The 23142-nt window shown below is 46.2% G+C and overlaps 1 long non-coding RNA gene across 1 annotated transcript; it reads left to right on the top strand.

Annotated features, from left to right (window-relative positions):
- Positions 1-352: 352 nt before the first annotated feature.
- On the top strand, positions 353-9060 carry LOC104650671 (uncharacterized). The gene is made up of 3 exons (XR_744267.2): positions 353-552; positions 5893-6073; positions 7653-9060. It is a non-coding gene; the product is annotated as an uncharacterized LOC104650671 (long non-coding RNA).
- The last annotated feature ends 14082 nt before the right edge of the window (positions 9061-23142 follow it).

Genomic DNA, 23142 nt, shown 5'->3' with positions numbered 1-23142 from the left:
GTGGGATCATGTGATCTGTGCATAGCATCTCTCCTTCCTGTATGTTCAGTGAGCAGTGACTGAAACTCTCCCCAAGAAGGAAGGCTGTGTTTTCTAAACATGTGTACATCTTGGCAGTGTCTGCTTTTGTTTAGTGGAGACTGAAGCTGAAACCGGAAATTTCTAGGTCAGCTATACTTCACTCTAATAAAAGACAAGTCTAGCCAAAAAGAACAGCAAAACTATGGCCTGGGCTTTTTGGAGTGTCTTGTCTGATTACCCAATTATTACAGCTCAGATTAGGAAGGGATTAACCCCTGAGGTTGGACAGATGGAGAACACTATTAAAATACCCCATGTGGGGTTTCAGAGTGAGCAGCAAAGTGACCACCTGTCCCTGTTTCTTGGGTCAGTCTGCCCTCATTTAGAGTCTGAAGATCACTGTCTTTGATGTCCCTGTGTGAAGAAACTGAATAGCACAGGAAGCACGCAGGGGCCGCACCCCATCTGGCCCAGAAGCACTGCTCTTCTGAGTCTCTGTCCCTACCTGGAGCTCTGCCCTAGACTGACCTGGTAAGGAATATTCATCTGAATTACAAGTGATTTTAGGGTTGTTATCTCCCAGGGCCCTTGGGAACAGTCTGGGACTACTTTATGAGACTGTCACAGACGGAAAGATTTCCATTTCAGACCTCCCTTTTCCTTTGATAACATTGAAGAAGTCGGTACCTCCTCCTTTCTTGAACCTCTGCATTTCAAGGGCTCCACTGGGGCTGTTTCCTTTTATGCGTTCTCAGAAGCTGCAGAAGAGTGAAGTGAGATCTGTGTCTTTGGGCCCTTGTGCCCCCGCACTGGAGAGGTCGGGACAGTCCCTCTCTAGGCAGGGAGGCTGAGTGAGTTTGCCTCATGTTCCAGCCTTGAATTCACAGGCAGGAAGGTGCTATAAGCAGTCCATTCAATAATTAATAAGCCACTTAGTTCTGCTTCAAGCCCTTTATCTTACGGATAAAGGATGTGTTCAGGAACATTAATGGTTGATGAGAAAACATTATGCCAAACAAAATATGTTGGGCAGTCTTGAAATTGTCATGATTTAGCTGGGCAAGTATTTCTTCCTTATGTATCTAACTTGTGTCAATTTGAGAAAAGCATATTGAGCATGTTGAATGCCTACTTCATCCCTAGCACCGCGGAAACATAGACTCTCAAGGTTGGCAGGGTCTTCAGTCCCAAAATTATATAAGCAGCCAGCCATTCATGATTGGAATGCTTCCAGGGAAAGCACCTCACTCATCCAGAGGCAGCTTACTCCATGTCCCAACAATCCCACTAGAGATTTTTTTTAGAGCTGTTTTTTTTTTTAAATCTTCACAGCTTCTGTCCCTTATACTCCTGTATTGAGCAACTTTTGTGGGCTACGTACAGTTCCAGGTGGTTTTCATGCATTCAGTTATGTAATCCCCAGAGTCATCATATGAAGTGGGGTCTCCCCATTTTACAGACCAAGAAACTGGCACAAAGAAATTAAATTATATACAGGTCAGACGCGGTGGCTCACGCCTATAATCCCAGCACTTTGGGAGGCTGAGACAGGTGGATCATGAGGTCAAGAGTTCAAGACCATCCTGGTCAACATGGTGAAACATGGTCTCTACTGAAAATACAAAAGTTAGCTGGGCATGGTGGTGCACGGCTGTAGTCCCAGCTACTCGGGAGGCTGAGGCAGGAGAATTGCTTGAACCCAGGAGACGGAGGTTGCAGTGAGCCAAGATCGCACCATTGCACTCCAGCCTGGGCAACAACAGCGAAACTCCATCTCAAAATAAATAAATAAATAAATAAACAAACAAACAAACAAACAAACAAACAAATAAATAAATAAATAAAATGATATGCTCAAGATCAGTAACTAGTGAGTGGCAAAGCATTCTGGCTCCATTGGTATATCTTCTTCTTCTTCTTCCTCCTCCTCCTCCTCCTCTTCTTCTTTCTCTTCTTATTCTTCTTTTTGAGAAGGTGTCTCACTCCGTTGCCCAGGCTGGAGTACAGTGGTGTGATCTCGGATCACTGCAACCTCCGCCTCCCAGGTTCAACCAATTCTCCTGCCTCAGCCTCCTGAGGAGCTAGAATTACAGGTGCATGCCACCACACCTGGCTAATTTTTATATTTTTTGTAGAGATGGGGTTTCATCATATTGGTCAGGCTGGTCTTGAACTCCTAGCCTCAAGTGATCCCCCTGCCTTGGCCTCCCAAAGTGCTGGGATTATAGGTGTGAGCCACTGCACCCAGCCTCATAATATATTTTCTTAATCACTGTTTTGATTATCTATTGCTGAGTAACATACTGCTCCAAAACTTAATGGCTTAAAATGATGATTATTTTATTTTCTCACAATTCTGTGGGTCAGATGTTTTGGCAGGGTTAAGCTGGGTGAATCTTCTGCTTCACATGGCATCAACTGAGGTCTTTCATGGATTGCAGTGTGATGGCCACTAGGACTGGGATGTCCAGCATGGTGTCCGTCACACAAGGACAGCTGAGAGGTTCCACGTGGCTCACACCAAAGAACTAGCTTGAGCTTCTTTTCATGACAGCTGGACCCCAAAAGCAAGCATTTTAATCAGTAAAGGTGAGTGCTGCATATCTGTTCAGACTCATCCTCAGAAATTATACACATTACATTCACATATTCTATCGGTCAAAAGAAGTCACAGAACCAGTGTAGATTTGAGCAGAGGGCAATTAAGTTCTGCCTCTTTACTGGAGAAAAAAAGGAGCATGTAAGATGGCATGTATTGTTGCATCCATGTGTAGAAACTCCAGCAACCAGGAACCACAACGCCGTTCTGCCCCTCTAGAAAATGAATTCATGCACACTCCAGATGACATCTCTCTAGGTGTTTAAAACTAGCTCTTAGGCATCTCTGAGTCTCCTGCTCTTCAAGCTGCTTCTTTCTTTGTTTCTTATAAAGTATGGAATGGTACTGTCCCTATCCTCTGATGTGTCCTAGAACTAAATGTCATACTCCAAGATATGCGTGGCCTGGTGAGAACAGGAGGCCCATCATCTCCTGTCTTTAAATATGGAGAAAGAATCAACAGGAATTCTTGACCAGCACATAGAAATTCTATTACTTGAAACTCTGATGCCCCCACACCCTGTAATTGTGCAGTTGTTTTGAAATATCAAAGTTAAATCATATTTTATGAAATTTGACCTAGCACTCTCATTCATTGATTTCATCTGCCACTGCATTCACAGTCCACTCAGCTTTCAGTCAAACCTACATTTGACTCATGACTTACCTCCTCCTTCCACAGCTTCTTCCAAGCCATTGATAAAACTGCTGGCCTGTTCATCTACAAGAAGATAGCTCTGAGGAACACCATGGAAAACCTCTCTCCATTTTAAAATACACGATCTGCAACCTGCATAAACTGATAAGGCAGAATTGTTCAGACGATTCTGGATCCAGCAACTTGTCTATGCATCCAGCCCACATTTTTACTGCTTGACTCAGGAGCATCAAAAGAACCATCACCAGCACTGTGCTCACCCATGATCTTGGCAGCAAAAGAAATTAGGTCAGTCTGAATTTGTCTTGTTTTGTTTTAGAGACAGGGTCCCACTCTGTCACCCAGGCCAGAGTGCAAGATCATAGTTCACTGCAGCCTCCAACTCCTGAGCATCAGGGACTATAGGCATGCAATACCATGCCCAGCTAACTTTTTAAATTTGTGTTTTTGTACATACAGGGTCTCTTGCTACATTGCCCAGGCTGGCCTCAAATTCCTGGGCTCAAGTCATCCTCCCGCCTCAGCCTCGCAAAGTGTTGGGATTACAGGTGTGAGCCACTGCATCTGGCCCAAATGCTCTTACTGAGGCCCTGATGACTCCTGGCAATCGCCACTTCCCTTCTCAAATAATTTCTTTAACACTCCATGCAGGAATCTCGCCCCACCTCATGCCTGTTCTGCCTCAACACTGTTCACCCATTTGCAGCTTTCTGTTCTCCAGAGTTCTCCAGAGATAACCTCAGAGTTGCAGGCACCGAATCAGTTATAACAGCAGGATCTTAGAACCTGATCCTTTTTGCATCTGGGTCAGGAGACATGAAATCAGAGCAGCAGGGGCTGCCCACTCTTTTCAAGAAACATGGGCTTCTGCTCTCCTTCACTATTTATTTTACAGCAAGCAAAAGAAAGCCACAAGAGTCTATCTTCAAGCTGCTTACATCATAGCTCAAGGAGAAGGTACACATGCTAATAGTCGTAATATGAAACAAAATAGAATCACTGCCTGGGTGCAGGGAACATGGGACATTACAGGGTTTATAAGACAGATTATTTACACGTGGTCAGATCACAAAAGGCTTCATGGAGGCAGTGGCATATGGAGTAGACTCTAAATACCAGGTGGGTGCTGGCGAGGATGCAGAAAAATGCCTCTCACATCTTTGCCTGTAGATCTAGAGATTCATAGACATTCTCAGGATGTCCAGGTATTAATTTAAAACGCTTGTGCCATGTAACCTTGTGATTTCAAAGACCAAGTAGATAATCTGAACACAAACTTGTTCAAAGCGTTAGTTAAAGGACACTGGTGTTTAATGGAACGCGGAGCAACCACCAAGACTTTGTGAACATTCACCTAATGCCAGCTGAGGGACCCGAGGGGTCTCTCAGATGTCTGATTAACATGCCCTGATTCTCCCTTCCACAATTTATGAAAATGCAAATGTTTCCCATTAACTTTGTAGATTACCAAGAGCTTCTTTTCAAGTGCTTTTTTTCTGGGTATGCCCTGCCCAGGGCTGCCTTAATTCAGCTCCTATTTCCCTCAAGCCTTTCATGATTTGCGTGATTGACTGTCGTTGTGCAGCTCCTGGACGGGGTTGGGATTGCACAGTTCGGCTCCATCTCTCACTCGCTCTTACTTCCTTCCTCTACCCTCTGGAGCAACTGACAAATGATTCCCCACGCTCCTCCTCAGAGCTTTTTTCTTTAAAAAGGCAAGTTTTCCCTAAAAGGAATTCACGTATCAGTTGCTAATAATATACATTTCCCCTCGCATTATTATATGAAGAATTTTTTCATGACATGGGAAAATGCTTATGATAACATATCTCCCCATTCCCTTCTGAGCAAGGAAAAAGCAAGACACAATCTTGAAGCTATACCCAGGGTAGTGTCAACCATGTAAGACAATATGCATCAAGGGAAATTTAATCAACAGTAAAAGCGGCTAGCTCTGGAATAGGATGCTGGGTGATTTGTATTCTTCTAGACAAATTTGCTGTCTTTACCAAGTTTTCAGAGATTACCCAAAGACGGTGCGTATTTGGAGCCCGGGTACCTGGGAAAATGGACATTTTACTATTCAGAACATTTTTAAAAAATCAAAAAGCGGGGAGCAGCCAGTGTGGAAAGGGCAGCTGTGGTCTCCTTTCATCTTCAGCCGCTGGTGGTGAGCTTGCTGATGGGCGCTCCTGCCCTCCTTACCCTGCGCTGGTAACCATCGCCTCGAAGTGGAAGCTGGAAGTTTCAAACATTTGTAAAAGGCAGACCTCAGTATTCTGAGTTATCCTCCTCCTGTTGACAGTCTGCCTCCGTGACACACCGGCAGGATTTCTAGAAGGGCATAGAAGACACCAGGAGGGTGGATGAAGGCCCTGTGGCCTGTGAGTGAGCGTGTGTGGGGGGCACACCTGCGGGTTTTGGGCACCCTACAGGTCCCCCACTCACTTTCAGCGAGTACCTGCGCTGATAATGGCATTTTCCAATATAGATGGGTCCCCTTTGGGCAAACTGGCAAAACTCAGCGGGCTACCCAGAGAAAGCGCCCCTCTTGCCACCTCTGTTAAACATTTAGCTTCTGACTAATCAATCTGAAACCATCACCCCACTGCAGCCTTTCTGCAGCTGACAGACTTGAATTCAAGAGGACGGGGAGGGGCTCCTAATGTTTCCATCTGAAGCGATATCGCTGAAATTTCATAGACAAGCCTTGGAGTCACGCACACATCTTTCGGATGTCTCAGAAGCACAACAGCTATTCACAGCTCCTCTGAGAACAGACAGGGAGTTTGGAGGTGGGTTGTACTTGTATCAGCTCCTTTCTTCCCTTCCTCCCTCCAACAGCATGAAGTACCAGAATAACTTCCCGTTACTAATGTGCAAGAAGTTTCCTGTAGGTGGTCCATGCAGACACTATTCTTTCATTTTTTAAAATCACTATAAGAGATCAGTTCTCTCTATGGAGGTAATTTCCTCCTTCCCTCCATCCATCCATCCTTCCTTCCTTCCTTCCTTCCTTTCTTCCCTCCCTCCCTCTCTCCCTCTCTCTTTCCTTTCTTTCTTCCTTCCTGCCTTCCTTCCTTCCTTCCTTCCTTCCTTCCTTCCTTCCTTCCTTTCTGACTGGGTCTCATTCTGTCTCCCAGGCTGGAGTGCAATGGTGCAATCTCGGCTCACTGCAACCTCCACTTCCCCAGTTCAAGTGATTCTCCTGCCTCAGCCTCCCCAGTAGTTGGGATCACAGGCGCCCACCACCACACCCAATTAATTTTTGTATTTTTAATAGAGACAGGGTTTTGTCACCTTGGCCAGGCTGGTCTCAAATTCCTGACCTCAGGTGATCAGCCCACCCTCAGCCTCCCAAGGTGCTGGGATTACAGGGGTGAGCCACAGCATCTGGCCTGTATGCTGACAATTTCTTCTTGCACCTGTGAAAATGATGTAGGGATAAGGTGGCATGGGTGGGGGCAGTTAGGAGGGTTCCTGGTGGTTTGGGCTAAAGTGGTAGCAACAGAGAGAGCAAGAGGTGGTGACGTGTCTTAACAGACCACGTTCTCAGACCTCATTGTCAGTGACGACATTAAACATGATGTTGACAGAGCCACTTATATAGCTGGATGTGACAACTGTGATAACCATGTCTGCATCTAGTCACTAATATTCAAAGCTATTTACTGAGCTCAGGAAAGCAAAATAAGACACAAGCCCTATCCTCAAGTAGCTTACAGAATCTAGGACAGAAGTTTTGCCTATGATCAGGTAGAACAAGTGCCATTTGAAAGGCACAATTCAGTGGGATTCAGACCCTCCAAATGAGGACGATGACCCCTGACAGTGGTAGCCAGGGATGCTTCCCTGGTGTGGGTGAGCAAATGTGGAAAGGAGGTCTTCCTAACGCAGCAGAGGTCTGTGGGCAGGACAGGAATGGCTGGGAATAGGGAAGTGTGCAGTGTCCTCAAAAGGTGTGAGTGCTGATTCAGGCTGGAGGGCACTCACAAAGGTGTAGTTATTGGGAGGGAAAGCTTGAAGGCAGATTAAGATTAGTTTAAGGAAGGCTATAAATGCAAAATTAAAGTGTTTATTCTGTGGGCAGAGGGAAATATTGAAGTTTTGGGGCAGGAGGGAGTTTATGACTGTGTGTAGGCAGGCAGATTAAAGGGGGCAAATCAGGACGCGAACATGGAGCTCCGTCGCCCATCTGCCTCCAGACAGGAAGAAAGAGTAGATTCTAAAAACACTGTGGGCATTGAGCCACATTGTAATCACCTGGCTGAACGTGAAGGGTGAACAGAGGAGAGAAGAGAGCTAAAGGATGCTGATATGTAATGACTAGGGGAGTTGGGAGTTGCTGTTCATTTCTCTCCAGTTGAATTTCAGGTGCATCTGGCACAGGAGGGTCGAGGTGGCCAGTGGGCACGTGGAGACACATAGCTAACACTGGGGAAAACCAGACTGGTTTTCTGAGCCTTCTTTTTAGAGAGAGCAGTCAAAGCAATGGGAGTGTATGAAATTGCCGAGAAAAAATAATGAAGAACTAGAGGAGGGAAGGAAAGGGTGTAAAGGGCTCATCTTAGAGAATACCCACAGCTGAGGGGAGAAGGAGAAGATTACGCAGGGGAGTGATCAGAGCTTGGTTGATAGCTCTGCTCTGTAGACCTTTAATTTGTTTGGAACTTGGTGCCACCCTGACATCAGAGCTGGCTTGCTGATCTTCCAAATGACCTCCAGCATGCTTCTCTGGGTACCTCTCTCTACTTTATTGGACATTATGATGCCCAAGTAACAGAATACTGTTGCTGAGAAAGATCTTTCACAAAATCTCTGTTGTACAATTAGGTCCATGAGCTCGTTCATTTTCAGATTCTTTTTTAAAAAAAATCAGACCATAGTTTTGCATTGTGAGTCTTTCAGGTCTCTATAAATAGTATTCATGTCTTCATGGCTGAGGATCTCAAAGATATTCAACAATATTTGAATCTTAGGCTCAAGGACATTTTGGTATTCTTTGGTCAGGAATAGTACATTTCCTTTCATGAATAGCAGCTTTTAGGGATTGTATCATGATATACAAATACAGAGGCCCTCACCTGACAAATAATCCACCATTTATGCATTGTGTACAGAACACGGTGACTGTCAAACTCGGCATGCTTCCTGTGTAGAGGAGTGTGGTAGAACCTGAGAGGAGAGAGGGTTGGGGAGAAAGAACCCCAGCTCAGATGGTGTGCGTGATTTAGACTGCAAAGCAGGGAGGCTTTGTGGCACGTGGCATTGGTTGCACCAGGCCCATGCTGGGCTAATGCTCTGCTGGTGAGTTTTGAAATTCTTAATACTTTTTGAACAAGGAGTCCTGCATTTTTATTTTTCGCTGGGCACTGCATATGCTCTAGGCAGTCCTGCTGCAGAGCTTAACACATGTCTGACTAATAATCAGAGAGGTCAATGGGGTCTCTTTTAGAAATAATGTTTGAAGTGGTTCTGTAGGTCCTGCAAGCTGGGACTGCAGGATGTGGCCCCATGGGCTTCCCGGACGGTAGTCCACTGGGGCCAGCCTGGGAGGCGCAGGCGCTCTGCAGACTGTGGCACTGGGAGCTCTACCTTTGAGGCCAGTGTCTGAGCAACAGCTGCTCACTCTGCATGGCCAAAGAATTTAGCTGCAAAAATCTAATTTGAAACTCCCTAATTAAACTAATGAAGTCAGAGCATTTTAATCTGTTCTTGGTGCAGCCCTGTGTCTAATCCCAGAATAAATAGATAATTGTGACTTAGTGGCGTATGTGTGCTGTTTGTGTGCTGCTTTTTTTTTTTTCTTTTTGTGGTATGTAAGCCAGGCAACATCTTTATATCCTTTTTTAAAAGCTTGGGAAAGAAGCTGATTTTCTTTAGCCAAATGCAATGTTTAAAGCGAAGGAAAGTTGTAGTGCCTTTAAAATCAATCACGCGTCTATTTCACCATCCTTTACTGACTGCCATAAACAAGTCGTGCCCAGTAGTCCCTATTCCTGAAAGATCCTATTTGATCCTCAAATTTTCTCGTTTTAAAGAACACTCATGAATAATAAATGCTACCACACAGATGTCGCCTAAAGAGGCCGAGGTTGGGAAGTGCAGACCGAGTCTTATCTCTCTCCTTTAGTTTCACATTCTATAGATGAGGAAAATTCACTGATTAACCTTCAAACTATATCACATTATTTCCCCGCGACACATACATCTTCATAATGTTGGAAGAGCTTATAAAATCCAGAGGCTAAAGGGTCTGTTTAATCCTTCCATCTTTCTGCCCATCAAAAGTGTTCTTTATTTATTTACACATATTTTTTGAAACAGAGTCTCACTCTATCTCCAGGCTGGAGTGCAGTGGGGTGATCTTGACTCACTGCAACCTCTGCCTCCCAGGTTCAAGCAATTCTCCTGTCTCAGTCTCCCCAGTAGCTGGGACTACAGGCGCGCTCCACCACGCCCAGATAATTTTTTTTATTTAGTAGAGATGGGATTTCACCGTGTTGGCCAGGATGGTATTGATCTCTTGACCTCATGATCTGCCCACCTTGGCCTCCCAAAGTGGTGGGATTACAGGCGTGAGCCACTGTGCCTGGCCTCTACTGCCTTTTCAAATAACTGAAATGAAGTCACTCTTTCCCCCTTCAGAGTTTATTGATTTATTAACCAAATCTTTCAAATATTACTCCGAGTATTAGGCTACTTTCTTATTTTCTTTTTTTTTGGCATGGAATCTCACTCTGTTGCCCAGGCTGGAATGCAGTGGTGCAATCTCTGCTCACTGCAACCTCTGTCCCCTGTGTTCAAGCAATTCTCGTGCCTCAGCCTCCCAAGTAGCAGGGTTACAGGCATGTGCCATCACACCCGGCTATATTTTGTATTTTCAGTAGAGACGGGATTTCACTGTATTGGCCAGGCTGGTCTCGAACTCCTGACCTCAGGTGATCCAACCACCTCAGTCTCCCAAAGTGCTGGGATTATAGGCGTGAGCTGGGATTACAGGTATGAACTACTGCACCCAGCCCTCAGATTCTTTTCTGCAGGAAAAATCTCTGTCCTACAGCCTCTCACTATACCTCTAGCTCAGCTAAGTACTAAATGCAAGACCACTGAGAATGCATGGACAGTCAGCACACTTCACATCTACTAGCAGAGAGGAATAACTTCTCAAGTGAATGGTGACTATTTATTATGCCCAATGCTGGCTGCTTCAGCAGGGGGACACAAAAGTCAGCAAAGCACAGACCCTACCTAAAGAGGACATATGGACATGCTACAGATTTTCTTGATGATAAATTTATAATTTACAAATTTTCTTGATAGGATGTGACCAACCATCTCAATTTGCTGAAACAGATTTCTCAAGACACAGGACTTCCTGCTGCAAAATCAGGAAATTCCTTGGCAAACCAGGAGGAGTTGGTTACTCTACTAATAAAAAAGTAGGTAGTATTATTGTGTATGTGGAAAAGAAAATACAGTACACAGGGCTGGGTTTGGTGGCTCACACCTGTAATGTCGGTGCTTTGGGAGGCTGAGGCAGGATAACTTGAGTGAGACCCTGTCTCTAAAAAAAGAAAGAAAGAAAATACGGCACACACAACCCTGTTTGTGGGGCCTCTGTCTGAGCAAACACATGGCTTTTGTGGACCTTTCTATGTGGACCCCACTAACACGGAGGCAGAATGAGTTACCTGGTTCAGTGACATGCTCAAGACGCACACCTTGCGCTCTGAGTCCCTAAGACTCAGGTGAATAAGGTGAGTAAGAACCAACTCAGGGAAAGGGAGGCTCTGCAGGAACCTTCCAGAAGCCCCGTGGGTGGGGAGGAGAAGGGAGCTGCCCACATGGGAGGCAGTGCTTTGGGAAGACCCCCTGGGAGCACTGTTTGACTCTTCTCCCTCTTCTGTGTTGCTGGACTCCCCACAACCATCCCGTAACACCTGACTCCCAAGCGTCACCCCACAACACTAACTCCTCCAACAGCAGGAGCAGGGGCCGTGGCTCTGCTTGGACTCCACTCCAGCCTCCCCCGGCCACTCTGGGCTCACCCTGCTGATGACCCCAGCAGCAGTATCCTCCCTGTACGCTGCTGTCCCTTGTCCGGGGCCATTGGATAAAGCTCAACAAGACAGACATGCCGGAGAAAGCAAATTTTATGCCAGAGAAGTTTGAAGGTGGAAAACATTACGGTAGATGGAACTGGGGCTTTTCATGAAGTCTGTGAAGAAATGCTGGGAAACTGGGAAACTGGAAGAACAGAGAGACAAACATCTCTTTCCTTTTGTCTTTATTTTGATATTTGTTCTTGAACAGTCCCTTGTTTTTTATCCTAGGGGCGTATATTCCGTCCCCATGATGATGTCTACTGCAGAGCCAAAATGTGAAATGAGACTCATTGTCTACCACAGATGTGCTGCTAGAGGCTGGCGGGGCACGGTGAGGGAGGGAGACGCCCCAGCTGAGCCCGTGACAAAGGGATGCTCTGTGTGTTGTTTACCATGACCTTCACCAGAGTCCAGATGGGGAGCTGTACACTCGAGGTCTGAAATCCACAACAAGGGAGATTCTAGGGAGAGAAGAGGAGAATGCGGTTGAGCTTGGAAAGATGAACTGGATTGGAGTTCAGAGAAAGAGGCAGTACTTCACCGTGGGCAGGGTCACTTGCTGAGCTGAGAATAAGTGCTTGCTCTTGGGCAGTTAACACATAACAGTGTCTTCTGGAGACAACAGATGCTGAATCTTATTACTACTTAAGCTGATTTAAGATTTATATTAGCTTGGTTTAAGTGTGTCACTAGAATAACATTTTTTATTTCCATTTTAATTTTGAGGTTGAATTGGGAACAATTATGAAAATAAGCATGAAATTAATTTCTTTATAATCTCTCAGTAGTAATGTGACATCAATCTCAACAGAGCTCATATTGAAGAACTATTTGACTCAAAAACAATTGTATGTCAGGCACTATGTTAATCTTAGAGAATTAACATAGGGATCGCCTAGTAAAGTAAGCGCTCTATTTAATTTTATTCCTTATTTTGTTATCTTCATTCCTGACTGAGCTGAAAATTTCACAGGAACAGGGATTAAATCTGCCTGTATCCCTTATGCCTTGCACAGTGCCCAGCAAGCATACAGTAGCCACTCAATAAATACTTATTGAATGTGTGAATATATGAATCAACAGAGTTCATATGAAGCATGATCTCTGCCTTTAAATTGTGCAGTCTCATAAAGAAAACAAATATAATCTTTTAAAAATCCATACAAAACAGACTGAATTAATTGACAAACAGATAACCACATTCTTTCATTTTATTCAGTCAACAAATATTTATGGCCACGTAAATATTACATCCCAGGACTTTGGGAGGCCAAGGTGGGCAGAGCACTTGAGCTCAGGATTTTAAGACCAGCCTGGGCAACATGGCACAACCCCATCTCTACAAAAATGTACAAAAATTATCCAGGCATGATGACACTTGCCTGTAGTCCCGGCTACTCTGGAGGCATACGAAAAGATACTCCACATCATATGTCCTATGTCATCAAGGAAATGCAAATTAAAACAATGGTGAGATGCCACTGCATATTTATTAGAATGGCTAAAATCCAGAACACTGACACCACTAAATGCTGACAAGGATGTGGAGCAACAGGAATTCTCATTCCTTGCTGGTGGGAATGTGAAATAGTACAGCCATGTTGGGAGACAGTTGGACAGTTTCTTACAAGACTAAACAGATTCTTACCATACAATACAGCCATTGTAGTCCTTGGTATTTACCCAATGAATTAAAAGCAATACCTTTATGTCCACACAAGAACTTGCCCACAAATGTTTGTGGCAGCTCTATTCATAACTGCTAAAACTTGGAAGCAGCCAAGGTGTCCTTCAGTAAGGGAATGGACAAATAACTTGTGGTCCATCCAGACAATGGAATATTATTCAGGACTAAAAAGAAATGAACTAAACTATCAAGCCATGAGAAAACATAGAGGAACCTTAAATGCATATTACTAGGTGAAAGAAATCAATCTGAAAAGACTGCATAACATATGATTTCTAACTATATGATGCTCTGGGAAAGTCATAACTATGAAAAAATAAAAAATGGGAGGAGAAAGGAATGACTAGGTAGAGCCCAGGATCGTTAGGGCAGTGAAACTACTCTGTATGGTGGGTAAATTACAATGGTGGGTACATGTCACTGTACGTTTGTCCAGCCCCATAGAATGTTCAATACCAAGGGTGAACGAATGTCAACTATGGACTCTAGGGAATAATGATGTGTCTGTGTAAGCTCATTGATTGTAAAAGAAATGCACCATTTTCTTATGGGATGTTGATAGTAAGGGGTGGCTCGGTGGGGTTGGGGTACAGGAGGTATATGGAAACTCTCTATACCTTCAACTCAATTTTCTGTGAACCTAAAGCTACTCTAAAAAATAGTCTTACTAAAAATGTACAGCGAGGAAAGGAAAACATTAGTAAGTCTGATTATATAAAAATTGCTAATTTCTATTCAGTAAAAATTACTATAAATAAAATGAAAGGAAAATTATAACACTTTAAAATACTTTTAAGTTTTAAACATTGAAAAATGGAAACACACTAAAACATAATGTGTTGAAATTATAATATTATAACATCTATTTTCACTGTTCCAAATGTCATCTTCCCAACCCCACAACGTTTGCTTCAGCACAAACAACTTTTCCCCAAACCATCAACATCAACTCGTCTTCACGTCCCCGTAGAGACAGCAGCTGAGAAACTCAGCAGGATTCAGATTCCATCCATGCTGTCCTCTGGATGCTGAAGGAAGCGCACCGCTCCCCTGTGGTAGTCAGAGCATCCGTTGGTTTTCCTGTCCTGACTGGAAGGGCTTGTTACAAAGTGCTTCCTTTGGCTACGGCCTTAGTGAGCTTTCTGGGCATTTTTGGTGTTTGATTACAAGGCAGGTATAGCTCATTGCAGCCAGCTAATAACTTCACTTTTTCCTCTCTGCCTTCATCACTCTGAGTTTAACCTCTTACTGATGGGGAAAAGCAGCCGGTCAGGAGGCTTTGGGCTGCCTGTGAGGAGGGCACGTCACTGGCTGTGGTTTCATGTGGCTCTGACAATAACCAGACCTGGGTTTACTTTCCTCCTGAGTTCCTTTTTTTTTTTTGAGGTGGAATCTCGCTCTCTCTCCCAGGCCGCAGTGCAGTGACCTGATCTCAGCTCACTGCAACCCCTGCCTCCCGGGCTCAAGCGATTCTCCTACCTCAGCCTCCTGAGTAGCTGGGATTACAGGCGTTTGGTACCACACCCAGCTAATTTTTGTGTTTTTAGTAGAGATGGGGTTTTGCCATGTTGGCCAGGCTGGTCTTAAACTGCTGACATCAGGTGATCCACCCGTCTCAGCCTCCCAAAGTGCTGGGATCACAGGCGTGAGCCACCACGTCCGGCCCTGAGTTCTTTATGCCTGGGCTCCAGGTTGCTAAAGTCATCACAGTAGGAGCTTGAAATTCAGTCAGAACCTCTTTGTTTTCATCCTTTTCTATTTCATCAAAACTTCTTGCTGCCACTACTCAGAGGCCCATGAGGGTGGAGGGGCTGGGCTCGCATTTCAGGTATGCCTCCAGGTTTCCACCAACACTATTCCTCCGGCAGTCCCCCAGCATGGCAAACTGCCCTTCATCAAAGCTCTGAGAGCCGTAACTCCAGGGTGCCTTCCAAGCCCCAAATAAGAAAAGTTATGGCCCAAAGTCTGCAGCCAGCTATGACAAAGATGTCTGTCTCCAGCACCCAGAAAGTTTTGTGCCCCGAAATTGTTCTGTTTCTCCTATCATTATACTCTTTCACATTCTTTGCACAGTTCCCATCAAAGTCAATCATGAGTGCGTCACTTCTTTGTATCAAATCTTGATCCTCCTTTGTCTCCTAAGAGCAGAATGTTTTCCTGGATAAATTTCTTCCGTCTCGCCACTCTGTGTATGTGTTTCAATGACCTATTGCTGAATAACAAATCACTGTGAAACATAGTGACTCAAAATAACACTTCATGATTTCCCATGGTTCTGTGACCTGCGTGGTCTTCATGGGTGTCCCCGTGGATTGCTCCCACCAATGTGCCTGTCTTGGGGCTGGGCTGGCCAGGAGGACCATGAAGGTATCTTGCACATCTGAGGGCTAGGTGCCAGAAGTACTCTGGAGATTGTGGGTTTGCTCCCCACCCCAGGAGTCTCTGTCCCTATGTCTCATCCTACAGTGTCCCCCACGTGGCTGCTGTCTTCAGGAGAACAGTCTGGGCTTCCTTACCTCATGGTGGCTGGGTTCCAAGATCAGGAACGTGACATTTCCAGGCTTTCCCAAGAACTGGCACAGCGATTCTGCATTCTATTAGCCAAGCAAGTCAAGAGGCCAGTGCAGATTCACGGGGAGGGGAAGTCGCCTCTACCTCTCGATGAGAGAAGTGGCAAAGAATGCTTAACCCACCACAGTGTGCCACAGTCCTGCCCTCAAACACACTCCCCCGAGGCGAAGAGTAAAGAAATGATCGTCTTTCTGGGGTCTCACACTTCTTCACCAGATGTTCCTCGTGTCTCCTCATGTGCTTGCGTTCAGGTTGGGAGCAGCTTTCAGGAGCCCTGAGTGAAGTCCACTGAACAGGCTTTTGCAGAGCCCAACACAGAAGCATCTTAGTTAGCCGTGAACAAACTCCTCGACTTCTTCCCGCCTCCACTGCTTCTTCAGGTGACTGGCAGTTCCACCTAACTTAGGCACCAGGATTGTTTCCAGCTCAGAATGCCTTTGAGTCGGAGAAGTACCGTCACAGTGTTTGTTGCCCACGTTCCAGCTGCTTCGGTAGACCTGTGCGATGGAGGTCAACTCTGGTGGTTGCTTCCTCTCACGCTGGGAAGGCCTCGGGATGGTGCATTTCATGCGTCAACTTGGCCAGGCCACCAGATAGTCTAACGTCAGTGTTGATGTTGCAATGAAGCCTTTTTAGATGCAATTTACAGTTAAATCAGTAAACCTGAGTAAAGCAGATGCCCCTCCCTCATAGGGTTGGGCCTCCATTCAAACTGTTAAAGGAGTTAAAAGATGGAAGCCTCCTGAAGAAGAGGGGATGCTGCCTCCAGACTGCCCCTGGACTGGAATTGCATCAACTCTTGCCTGGGTCTCTTGCCCCATGAAATTTGGACTTGCCAACCCAAACAATCATATGAGCCAATTTCTTTGTGTCTATGTGGGGATGGGGGGTGTGGAAAGGACCTCACTATGTCACCCAGGCTGGAATGCAGTGGCACAATCACAGTTCACTGCAGTCTTAATCTCCTGGGTTCAAGCAATCCTCCCTCCTCAGCCTCCCGAGTAGTTGAGACTACATGCGCCACCACACCCAGCTAATTTTTTGGGGGGGAGGGGGGTAGATACAGGGTTTTGTCATGTTTCCTAGGCTTGTCTCAAACTCCTGGGCTCAAGCAATCCACCTGCCTCAGTCTCTTGAAGTGCTGGAATTATAAGCATGAGCCACTGTTCCCAGCTCAACTTCTTAAAATATATCCCTGTCTCTATTTACACCCATCCTGTCAGTGGAGGGTGTTTCAGCAACGTGTGGCTCTGTTTCTCTGAAGAATCCTGATTAATGCAGGTCCTGCGGTGCCCTCCAGGTGGGAGAACTGGGTGGGCGGGAGGCTCATGGAGCTGAAGATGGGGACATGGCCCCAAGTGGTCCTCCCTCGGCTCCTTCAGAGACAGGAATAAAAACAGTCCTGGTAAGAAACAGCACTGAGATAGAGAAAGGTCCAATGCACATCCCGAGTGAGGGGCTGAGGGAGCTGGAGGGACACAGGGCCTGGACCCTGCTGAGACTTCAGCATCCCAGGGCTCCCGCCCCAAGCCTGTGCCCTCCGCCTCCCGCCCAGTGTGCTCAGAGGATCTGTTCAGCAGAGAAAAATTGTGTGAGTAGAGACAGCATAGTTTGTTTGCCATCTAGGCTTTTTAAAATTAATAATATTTATTTATTCACCATGCAGTGCCAGGCATTCTGAAACACTACCACGTATGAGTGAGCTTCTGCTGCAGTCGTGAGTCATAACCAACCACCCCAAATCTTGGTGGGCAGGAAGCAAAAACAGTTCTCCCTCACAGACACATGCCCTCCCTCGTGGCCACACTCTTTTCTATTTCATTCTCCACATGGAAATATTCCTGGCACTCATAACTTCTTTGCATACCTGATGTGCTGTCCTAGGAAAGGCCGGGAATTGGGCTTCATCTTGTCCTCTGCAGTCCTGTGTCTCCTCAGTTGCAGGTCACTTGGCCAGCGATGTTCAGCAGCACCACACGAAGCAGCGGGTAAAATCACCACCAAATCTCTAAGCGAGGCCAGGCACATGCCGTTTCTTTTCTTTCACGGCTGGGTGCAATCATGTGTTCGGTATTCCCGAAGGTTGGCTGCTACCCCACACATTTGCAGGGCAATCGCAGCAGTTCCCATGCTGGCTTCGTATGTGATTATTGCAATTACTGTTAATAATAGCCCACACATCATCAGAATGCCTGGCGTGCTCTCAGTATGGCCCCAGCCTGCAGTGTGGGGTGTGCTGCTTCAGAGCAGTGTTTGTGCACACGCATGTGTATCTACACATTCGCACATGTGCACGGCAAACCCTTTTTCAGCTGTGAGATGGCTTGTGCCAGTTCCCATCTGGCCATCCATTCTGAACCCTCCAACCTCTGGGTAATTTCCAGTACCCAGGCATTCCCTGCTGTTCCGGCAGGATGGGTCCCTGCTCTGGGCTTCAGAGATGACAACTGTCACTATTACCACTGCTGGGTGAACATGCATTAGATGAAGAGCCTTACACATGAACTCTCCTACTTCATTCTCATCATAGCCTATTGAGGTAGGTGTTGCTATTCTCATTTAGGAATGAGAAAACCTGATGCTAGAAATGTTAATTCACGGCTGTGCGCTGTGGCTCATGCCTGTAATCCCAGCATTTTGGGAGGTCAACGCAGGTGGATCACGAGGTCAGGAGACTGAGACTATGCTGGCTAACATGGTAAAACCAGTCTCTACTAAAAATATAAAAATTAGCTGGGCATGGTGGCGTGTGCCTGTAATCCAAGCTACTCAGGAGGCTGAGGAAGGAGAATCACTTGAACCAGGGAGTTGGAGGTTGCAGTGAGCTGAGATCACACCACTGTACTCCAGCCTGGCAACAGAGCAAGACTCCATCTAAAAAAAAAAAGAAGTGTTAATTCACTTGCCCAGAGCTAGATGTGAGTTAGGAGGGCAGGTCCCAAGACTCTCAACAGCCTCAGAAAATAGAAGTCTTTCCATCCACTTTAGTACAGTCTCATTTCTGTAATTAAAAATGTCCAATTTCATGTAATAGCTGAAGCTCCAACTTAATTTAAAGGGAAATGCTTCTCCAGATAGATTTGGTCTGTAAATACCATTTTCCACTAAAAGGAACCAGGGCTCCTTGGAGAAATGATTGGTGTCAGAGTTGGAGCAGAAAATGTACAAGATGAACCTAAGATTTCTTGACTCTAAAGGCAAGGGAATTATCAGAGGACATCTTCAAAACAATACAGGACCCAACCTGAAGGTGCACCAGCTCACCACAGAGGAAAATTTGGCCGTTGTAAAAAGAAAGATGATGGCAGTCAAGTGTAGGAAATACTCATGGGCTTACGGTAACACTAAATCAATCAAACAAACAAAAATACCAAACTTATCAGCTCCCTTTGGAGGCTGCTAAGACACCTACACATTATTCTGAAAATGGGCATATAACAGAAAGAATCCAGCGTGATTCTGCTGTTATTTTTTTTTTTTTCTTTTTGCTCTTTCACCCAGGCTGGAGTGCAATGGTGCCATTTCAGCTCGCTGCAACCTCTGCCTCCTGGGTTCAAGTGATTCTCCTGCCTCAGCCTCCCGAGTGGCCATGGGAGGTTGTGGCACTCAGCTAAGGACCAACATGGAATTACAGGCGCCCACCACCACACCTGGCTAATTTTTGTATTTTAGTAAAGACGGGGTTTCACTATGCTGGCCAGACTGGTCTCGAACTCCTGACCTCAAGTGATCCACCTGCCTCGGCCTCTCAAAGTGCTAGGATTACATGCGTGAGCCACCACTCCCAGCCCTATTCTGCTTTTCATATACAGACTGTATTTCAGAGTAACCGAACAGTCAATGGGGGAAAATTCTGCTTAATAGAAGAACCCACCTAATTGATAGTAAAGTAATTACTTTGTTAGAAAGATAGCAATTTTGCAACCCCTGAAAGAAATAGAGGAGTTTCACAGCAATCATTAGTGGCTGCTAAAATCTATCAGGAGAAAAGTGATGTGCTAAGAGGCCTACCCCACAAATGGAAGGCGAGGGTCCTGTTTAGACCCTGATTTGAATACATCTGCTGAAAAATTCGTTTCTGAGTCCAGGGGGAAAATTGAACATGGACTACCTATTAGACATTAGATATTATGGGAATAGTATTAGTTTGGTTGGGTGTGATAATGCTATTGTGTGTTTTTTTTTTTTTTTTTAATGTCCTTATCTATTAGAGACTTATACTGAAGTACATACCAGTAAAATGATGCAACATCTGGGATTTGCTTTAAAATACTCTAGGAAAAATAGTGTCAGGGCAGAATAGATAAAACATAACAGGCAGAACACTGATAATCGTTGAGAGTAGGGGATGAGTGAATGGGGGTTCGTTACTGTAGTCTTTCTCTTTTTGTACATATGTGAAAATTTGCGTAATAACTAAAAAAAACTTACCACCTTAAAGTTTCTTCCCAGCTTGCTTCTTCTTGGGGCTGGAAGGTCCAGAGGGAAAAGAGGGGCCCCCATTTCTCCATGGGTCTTCCATTTCCTCCCTGCCCAGTGTTCCAAAGGAAAAGTAAGGACAGGAACTTCCTCACCCGTCAGGTGCCTTCGTGACCAAAGGTTGGTATTCTCTGGGCCTGGAAGGCGTCATAGCTCCTTTTCCTTCGGGGCTGGGTGGACTTGATTTTATTTTATAGAGACTCGCCTTTGTTGGGGCTCGCACGCCTCCCACCCATGGGTCTCTTAGCGTGGGCATCAGCTCCTCCTGCTGGCCATCAGTTATCTCCCCCTCCCCACCCCACAGCCCCACGCATTGGGGTTTCCAGCCTGGCCTTCTCAGATGAAGGGCTGTTTACATGGCTTTGGGTGGGTTCCCTCTTCCATGGAGACCACACCTCACCCTAGCCCAGTGACTCAGCAACGGAATTGACTTCTGGGTCTCCTTATTTGTTTCCTTTTCAAATTATCTCCTGAGAGATACAAATGGGGACACTTGACCGGGGTGGCATCTGGGGTCATGAGTGGGGACAACAGCAGAGCCTGTCGCTTTCTGGAGACTGGTGCCGTTTCTTGGCTAAGGTTGTCAATAAAGGAATGTAACTACCCTCCTATTCACCATTTTTCTCAGTCTTTTGTGCAACAAGCTTCCTTCCTCAGGCTAAATCCACCACTGCGGCCTGTACCAGGAGGTCTGGAGGTGTGTTGGTGTCTGGCACATCAGTCAGGGAGCTTTTGACAGCAAGTAACAGAACATGTGCCTAAGAGCGGCTAAAGCAAGGGGGGTTGTTACGACATATAGTAGGTACAGAGGAAGACAGTTCCATGTCGAGCCAATGATTTGATGGTATCAGGGCTCTGCATCAGCTTCTCTGCTGTCTGTATTTTTTCCTCTTGGTCACAAGATAGCTGCCACAGTTCCAAGCATCACATCCTCACACAACAATATGCCAAGGCAGGAAGGAAAGGGTAAATCCTCTTCATGGACCTCTATTTTCCACAGAATGAACAGTCTTTCACCAAATTCCCCAACAGACTTTACATCTCCTTGGCCAGAATGGGGACCCATATCCCCACTCACCCCGTCCCAATGCAATCCCTCGCTAAGGGGACTAGGATTCTCATGGTGGGTTTAGACTCATCATGATTTTTCCTGTGGAACTGCTTCCGTCTTCCCTCTGTCAACTATCCCAGAATGAAACTGGGAGTCTGCTAGCAAGGGAAAGGGGTGGGGGGACTGTCTCTTGGTGAGCCACCACACTGTCACCACAGGCACCAAAGATGACACCAACCACTTCCACCTCGTGGCGCTACCCAGGGCATTCATCAGTCCTTCTGACTTGAAATCAGTCACACACATGATTGCAGTGACAGGAACGAAGCTGAGTTCTCCAGTGTGAAGAGGTTTGTTCTTGCCTCATGTGCCCTGATCTGCTGAACAAGCTGAATGAAGAGTGGGAAGCGGGCCCGGTGTGACTCCAGGACATGTGCTCCAGGGCTGCAGGGTCGGGCTCCAGCCATGCCCCCTCACTGGGCGGCACTGCCAGCCTGGCTTTGCTTGTGCCCCGGCTTCCCAAGATGGAAGCCTGAGTCTGCTCAGCCAGGGAGGAGGGAGTGGACAGAATCAGGGCAGGGGAAAGCGTGGGAGGTTGTGGCACTCAGCTAAGGACCAACATGGCTGTGACACAATAATAAAACACGAACAACCTTTAGCTGTACAGGGAGCCGCTGAGAGGTAAAGTGAAAATCCCCCAGAACAGTGTGAGGGGTGAAGGAGTCTCCAGCGCCTGCAGATGCAGCTGCCAGGACGCCGTGAGGAGCAGACTCAGAGGGAAATGAGATCAGAGTCGAATCCAGAAGGAAGGGAGAGGAAACGGTGAGTGGAGGTAGAGAGGGTGGGGAGGGCCGGCAGAATCGGGAGGGAAAACAGTCCTTTCCTCTGGGTTTGCAGGTTCACTGTTAGAGGCTGGCCTTCCCTTTGTGTTTTCTCCTCAAAGGAAGTGAGTTAGGAGGAGCTGATATCCACGTGAAGAGGCCTGTGGTGGGAGAGCCCCAGTGAAGGAGCGTCTCTAAACTAGTTTCTGCCTATCACTGAAGCCGGTTACAGTGTGGCTTGTTTTCATTAGTTTGAACATCTGTGCTCAGGGCTCGGGGCTGAATTTACCCAGTCAGATCCTCCTCATGGAGAGTTCGAAGGTGAAATACAGAGTTAGGAAACCGAGGCAGCAAAGCGGAAGGGAAGGCAGGAGCAGAGCCCGGGAGGGAAAGCATTGAGGTGAGGAAGCCGCGGCCACAGGGTCCCTGGAGAAAGAAGTCATGCCCGGGTGGAGATGTTGCGCCAGGGCCCGGGAGGAGAGTGGCATTGGAGCAGAGAAGGGAGACCAGGGCTCCTGCTGCCCGAGAGCTGCCCTGCACTCAGAATGAGAACGCTTTCCCTCTATCCTCCTGACCCCTGCTGGGTAACACATCCCCCATTTCTTTAATGAATGTCCCTTTAATAAACCCTCCTTACTTAAAGTAACCAGGTAAGTACCTTTTTTCGGCTCTAAATGAGCTCGTTAAGATCACCATCCTGTACTTGCTTCTCCATTTTCATCCTGAATCAATAAGAACATTTTTCCCAAGGTGAAATATATTCCCGTTTTGTGTTCGTGAATGACATGATTGCCGGGGCTTTGGTATGCATGGATGGTGCGTGTGTGTGGACAAAAAATAAATTCACTAGTTTATTCACTCACCACGCATGTATTTAACATGCACACTAGGTGTCAGGTGACGAGGCTCTGGAGGTGAAGAAGATGGTATCAAAGCGTTATGATTCTGTCTAGAACATTTTATGCCTTAGAAAAGAGAGGAGAAAAACTGAAACTAAAGACAAATGAACTATGGAGGAAGAAAGATTTAAAGGATGTTCACTAGCTTAAGGAAAAAGAAGAGAGAAAGGACCAGAAGCCCATCCATCTCCTGGGGGGAGGGGGGCAGGAAAGCAATGAAGGTCCATCTACATGTGCACAGCGGGTCC

The sequence above is a fragment of the Saimiri boliviensis genome, chromosome 16, assembly GCF_048565385.1.
Source record: "Saimiri boliviensis isolate mSaiBol1 chromosome 16, mSaiBol1.pri, whole genome shotgun sequence".
In the NCBI taxonomy this organism is placed as follows: Eukaryota; Metazoa; Chordata; class Mammalia; order Primates; family Cebidae; genus Saimiri; species Saimiri boliviensis.
This window is presented reverse-complemented; position numbering and strand designations above follow the sequence as displayed.